This window comes from Agelaius tricolor, unplaced genomic scaffold (genome assembly GCF_023055355.1).
Source record: "Agelaius tricolor isolate 1412-34295 unplaced genomic scaffold, bAgeTri1.0.p SCAF_44, whole genome shotgun sequence".
Classification (NCBI taxonomy): Eukaryota; Metazoa; Chordata; class Aves; order Passeriformes; family Icteridae; genus Agelaius; species Agelaius tricolor.
The window spans coordinates 3,132,561-3,139,237 of record NW_027269304.1 but is presented as its reverse complement, the minus strand read 5'-3'; positions in this window follow the sequence as shown (position 1 = coordinate 3,139,237).

The window sequence follows — 6,677 nt, the reverse complement described above, 5'->3', positions numbered from 1 at the left end:
CTAAAAAATCTAAATCTAAAAAATCTAAAAAAATCTAAAAAATCTTTAAAAAATCTTAAAAAATCTTTCAAAAAATCTGAAAAAATCTAAAAAATCTAAATCTAAAAAATCTTTTAAAAATCTAAAAAAATCTTTAAAAATCTTTAAAAAATCTTTCAAGAAATCTAAAAAATCTTTAAAATTCTTAAAAAAATCTTTCAAAAAATCTAAAAAATCTAAATCTAAAAATTCTTTTAAAAATCTAAAAAAATCTAAAAAATCTTTAAAAATCTTAAAAATCTTTAAAAATCTTTCTAAAAAATCTAAAAAATCTAAATCTAAAAAATCTAAAAAAATCTAAAAAATCTTTAAAAAATCTTAAAAAATCTTTCAAAAAATCTGAAAAAATCTAAAAAATCTAAATCTAAAAAATCTTTTAAAAATCTAAAAAAATCTAAAAAAATCTTTAAAAATCTTTAAAAAATCTTTCAAGAAATCTAAAAAATCTTTAAAATTCTTAAAAAAATCTTTCAAAAAATCTAAAAAATCTAAATCTAAAAATTCTTTTAAAAATCTAAAAAAATCTAAAAAATCTTTAAAAATCTTTTTTAAATCTTTAAAAATCTTTTTAAAATCTTTAAAAATCTTTCAAAAAAATCTAAAAAATCTAAAAAATCTAAATCTAAAATCTTAACAATATCTAAAAAATCTAAAAAATCTAAAAATCTTAAAAAAACTTTAAAAAATCTTTCAAAAAATCTAAAAAATCTTTGAAATTCTTAAAAAATCTTTCAAAAAATCTAAGTCTAAAAAATCCTAAAAGATCTAAAAAAATCTTTAAAAAAATCTAAAAAATATAAACCTAAAAAATCTAAACAATCTAAAAAATCGTAACAAATCTAAAACATCTAAAAAATCTAAATCTAAAAAAAAAAATTGTTACAGTTTATACCCAAAAAAGGTGTTGTCTCTAATCACATAAGAATCAGATCTCTCCTGAACAAATGACACAGTAATAAGCTGTGCAAGTTTAGATGCAGCTAGTCCTGTCTAAAATAAAGCCCAAATTCTCATGTAGCTTGTGGTGGACTGAAAGATTTTGAAAATTATGGAAGGTTGGTGCAATTAACGAAGCACTTACCACAGAAAAGATTTTAAGTAGAAATCAATAAATCATTATCAAGAGCCCTGTAAGAATTTTTTGTCAATGCCTTCAGAATCCTCCTGCAGAGAGGAAAAGCTCCTTTGCTTATGAGGAGGCATTCCAGTCTAAAGAGGAAATGAAAGTAATGGCAAAAAACCCTTGGTGGGACTGAGAGGGTTGCAGACAACCCCATCACAGACCATTGATTCAAACTGAACAGATATGCAGGCCACGATTTTGGGGTTTCTTGTAACCTCAGGTTGATTAATCCTCGGAATTCATTTCTCTTCTCCAGACCATACTGTCTCTGAATGGTTTTGAACACAGAACAGATGCCTTCCCTTCCTAAGGGAGGTGTTCTCCTTCCAGCACACCTCAGGCAAACACTCAATTCCTTCCCAAGGGTTAAAACTGATACCCTCAACAATTATTCTGGTTGTGAAAGATTGCTCTTTCCCCTTCCCAGCTGCACTGCGGCAGCCCCACAGACACTCACAAGAACTTGGATTTTCTATCATGAGCACAAGGGAAGGCACTCACAAAGTCCCGCAAGAGGAAAATATCTGCAGTTTCAATTTTCAGGCTGTGCAGTGGTCAAATTACCCTGATGAAAGTGAAATCCTTGCAGTGGAGACCTAGGGATGGTCTGTGGTGAAACCTGAATGGCAGCACAGCAATTTTGGCAAAGTGCTCCTGGAGAAAATAGACCCCTTTAATCAGAGGTAATGAGGCTGCTGACCTGCTGCAGTGGCAGGCTGACAATTTCTGTGGGGAAAGAGCAGCAGAATATATTAATGATTTGAGGTCAGACTTCACAAAAAAAGCTTTGATGAAGATCTTTCCTTACTTTGGGGCCATTCTGTTTGGACTCTTTTCAAATGAATGTTTTAAAATGTTTGTTTTGAAGCAATGAATTACTTTAAAATCACGCCATCTTTTGAAGAACAGGCCACACCCCCCACCACCCAAATGACATTTTTTCTTGTCAAATAAGTTCTTTTTATTCTTTTTGTGCCCTCATCTTGTAAAAACTGTTTTTGCTGAGCTGTGCACCGTGCTTCTGTGCAGTTTTTGTGGCACTGCCTGGGCTGCAGGACATTCCCAGGACTAGAGCCCACCCGTGTGGCCAGAGCCGAGGGCCAGGGGCCACAGCCCTGGGCTGAGCAGGGTCACTCTCCCTTTCCCACAGCACTCCAGGTGATGCTTTCCTTGTCCTTTCACGTCCCCCATGGCACCAGACAGTCACAAACTGGCAATTCCCTGCTGCCATCAGGAGGTTGTGCCTTCCACTGTAAGAGGAGATGTGTTGATAACTGAGACCGTGTTCACAGGGGTCCCAGGGTGAGGGAAGAGACGAGGATCTGACTCCATGCTTCAGAAGGCTTGGGTTATTATTTTATGATATATATTACATTAAAACTGTACTAAAAGAATAGAAGAAAAGGTTTCATCTCAGAAGGCTGGCTAAGAATAGAGTAAGAAAGAATGATAACAAAGGCTTGTGGCTCAGACAGAGAGCCCGAGCCAGCTGACTGTGATTGGCCATTAATTACAAACAACCATGAGCCCAATCCCAGATGCACCTGTTGCATTCTACAGCAGCAGATAATCAATGTTTACATTTTGCTCCTGAGGCCTCTCAGTTCTCGGGAGGAAAAATCCTAAGCAAAGGACATTTCAGAGAAGATGTCTGTGACAGTTTACCACCGTGTTGTATTTTTATTTTTTTTTAAACCCTGTTTTACTCTGTTTTATGTTTTTTTAGGTAGACAACCTGCGCAGTCTGTGGCGTCTCCAGTGTGGGAGGCTTCTGAGAGCTGCCAGAGAAGTGTCTGTCAGGTAAAGCAGAGCCTCCTGAGGGCCAGGAAAACCTTCCCTGTGGTCCGGGGATGAGCCTGCAGCCACAGTGCTGCCCACAGGGGACACACCTGGGCTCTGGGACATTGTAGAGTGATAAATCAGCCTCAGCTGTGGGGAGTAAAGCCCAGTGAGAAATGAGAGTGAGGAGGGGCCCTCAGCTCCCACATCAGCCGGGCCCAAAGCCTGCACCCCCTGGGTCACCAAGGAGGCCTCTGGGCCTTTCCAAGGCGGACCCTTCCCTCCATGGCTCATCTCTCTCTCCTCCCAGGTGTTTCCTCTCCCTCTCTGCTCATGGGTTCTGGTTTGTGTTTGCGGCCTGTGCCCCACAGTGCAGCTCAGCAGAGCTCAGGGGCACAGAGCTCCGCAACCTCTTCACCATTCGATTTTATTTTCAGTGAGCAAATTCCCAATAATTTCCTTCCAGATTTGAGTTAGACCTGCTCTGGGGATTCCAGGTCACAATTACCCTGCTGTGCCTCGCACTCCTTCCTAAACACACCCTGCACCTGATTCCTCTGATTTACCCAGATGCGCAGGCCGCATTTATCCCCTGAACATCACAGGGTTCAGAAGCTTCCAGAAACTCCACGCTGGCGGAGGTGCTGGTGGGGGCCTGGCCTTGTTCAAGTCACGGCATCATCATCAGCACTGGGATTCTGATACAGCTGGCACTTTCCAGGGCAGGTTTGTGACTGCCAGCCAACCCCTTGCAGTGGTGAAACAGAGCCATAAATACACAGAGCTGCTGTGACAATGCACATGGTGCCTCACAGGCACTGAGGTGTGACAACAATGGTTCTGCGCAGATTAGTCACAGGGAAATATTTCCAGCGTGTGGGATGAGGGTGCTATACCGTGAAAAGGCACAAGAACGATCTGCTAAACACACAGGAAAGAAGTCATCAGAAAGATCCCCACCAGAAACCTCTCACTTGATCTTTATTTGCAGCCAAACACACTCATACCGCATTTTGGGAGGGAAAATCCTGTTGCAGTCACAAGAGCCTGTCCTGAAGCTCACCTAAACAAATTCATAAATCCAGTGAAAAAATACTGAAATTTCTGTCAAACAATCAGCACCTTTCTCTGGAAATGCAGTTATATTAACTGGATATTGTGTTTGAAAGACATGGAGGAGACGGAATGAAAATATTCTGGTAAAAAGTTGCTGAAGCACAACAGAGGACATGAAACAAATTACTCCACACTTGGAACACATTGTTTCCTCATGTCACAGATGTGACTGACATAGAAAGAAAATAGTGGTTTGCAACATAAAAATATGGAAGCACAAAAAGAAGAACTTTTTACCAAGTGAGAAGATAAAGGTGCAACTTTGCATCTGTGTGGGCAAGAAAGAGAAAGACAAAGAAGTAAAGGGTTTGGGTCTAACTAACCCAAATCTATAAGAAAATTATTGGGAATTTGCTCACTAAAAATAAAATCAAATGCTTTGAGGAGTTTAGTATAACCTCCAAAAGAATGGTGAAGAGGTTGCATAAAAAAATCACACTTGAAAAAACTTTTGGTAAAAGAACTGAAACAGCAGATCCTGGGAGAAATGTCATGGGTTTCTTGTAAACCTTCCATGCTCATTTCCCAAAGGTGATTTACCACAGCCCAGCTTGAAAAAGCTCCTGTCTGTCACACAACTTAGAATTTACATTCACAACATTTTCCTTTATTTGGACAGGAGTTGTATCTTCCTAAGGAACTCACAGCCAGCAGCAATCCTCATCCAAACCTGATTCCTGTCAGGAAAAACACTCCCTGCCTCCTTCAGGGCCCCACATGCCACTTTCCTGGCCAGCCTCAGAGCTCAGGCACTGTCCCAGCAGGACCAAGAAGGACAAATATAAGTTATAGAGCACACGTGCAAATCCCCAGATTCCTCTGAGCACCCCAGAGCAGCAGGAGCTGCTAAGGGAGATGAGTTTGCTGAGCTTTTTTGGGGCGAGGTGGGGGTGCTGCTGCACTGCTGGAGCTGAGAGAAACAAGGCTCACTCTTTAAATTTTTTTAAAGTTTAATAAGGGATAAAAGAGACTTTTGCAGCCCTGGGTGCATGGCAGCTGCCAGTTAACTACAACAATTCTTCTTATATACCTTTTCATTGTGTTGGTTAAGTACATATTTATGAGGATTATACATATTCAAGCACTCCTTTGAGTTCACATGTTCTGGGACTCCTTTTGCTTGGTCTGACTCTTGACTGGTCTTTTTAAAGTGCATGTCATACTGCAGATGAAATTTATAAATTTCATTTCCTCACAAGGCCCCCTGTTCTGTGCTGAAGGGAGTTGACAGCTCTTGACAGCTGAAGGGTCAGTGGTAAATTTCTCTTTGCATTCTTCCAGTGTTTATTTACTTGCTTCTTTTCAATGTTATCTTACCCTACAGATAAGACACTCCACCAGTACATTAAATCAACATCAGCTATTTCACACAGCTATCCAAATTATTCTCACCATTGCCAGTTAGTGACACAAACAAAGGCATTAACTCCTTCTACGACAGTTAACATTATAATACACAGCACATAGTCTCTATTTTGATATTTTGAGAGAGCCTAAACCACAATATATTAATCATGCTAAAACATAACAATCCACATGGGATTAACAATTTACTCTACATCAAAAGCAGATAAAAAGTCATTACAAACTGTTATAAATGAATTAGCCAATTTGATTAATGAGGATAATTTATTCCATAATTAAAATACAGTTGTAAAAAGGCCACAAGCAGAGCTCAGACCAGGCTAACAGCGTTGGGTGAGACAGGTGGGGCTCTCTGGCTCCTCTCCTCTGTGCATCACCAAGAGACAGCTCTCACAAAGTCTTTTTATACATTTCCAAGCTCAGAGGGTTGCCAGGGAGGGTTTCTTGCTTTCCTATAATTGATCCTATCCTTTCAGCATATTCATTTAGTTTTTCCTTTCTTGCTGCCACTCTTGCTGAGAGTTTCCCAAAATTGGTAAATAATTCACCTTGCTAGAGGAAAATCTCCTGCAATATTCATTCTAGGAGACACATATTTATCTTATGGATGCATATTGCTGGTGTTTGCTCAGACAATAATCCTCTGAAATCAACATTTCTGGAGATGAATATTCAGGTTAGGATTTTGGTGCATATTGCTGTAATCTCATCAGAGGGAATTTCCCAGAACCCTCCTTTGGTATGCCAGGGTTTTCATAAGGTGAGATTACTGCAGCCTCAGCACGAATTTATACACATCACCTGTGGTGGTGTTTGCAGGGGTCCCAGGATGAGGGAAGAGATGAGAATCTCAACTCCATGTTTCAGAAGACCAATTTCATTATTATATTATATTATATTATATTATATTATATTATATTATATTATATTATATTATATTAAGACTATACTAGAAGAAAAAAGAGACATCAGAGAGCTAGCAAAAGAAAATAATAGAATGATAATAAAATCTTGTTAATCTTGTTAATAATAAAATCTGACTGCTCAGAGCCTCGACACAGGTGGCTGTCTCTGGTCATCAAGTAAGAACAATTTCACATGCTAAGTAAACAATTCTCCAAATCACATTCTAAAGCAGCAAAACATGGAGAAGCTGAAGCTTCTCAGCTTCTCAATACAAAAGATCCCAGCAAAAACATTTTTCATAAACCAACTTGTCTTGGTTTGGAAAGCCAGGAGTCTGCTAAGGAAGGCA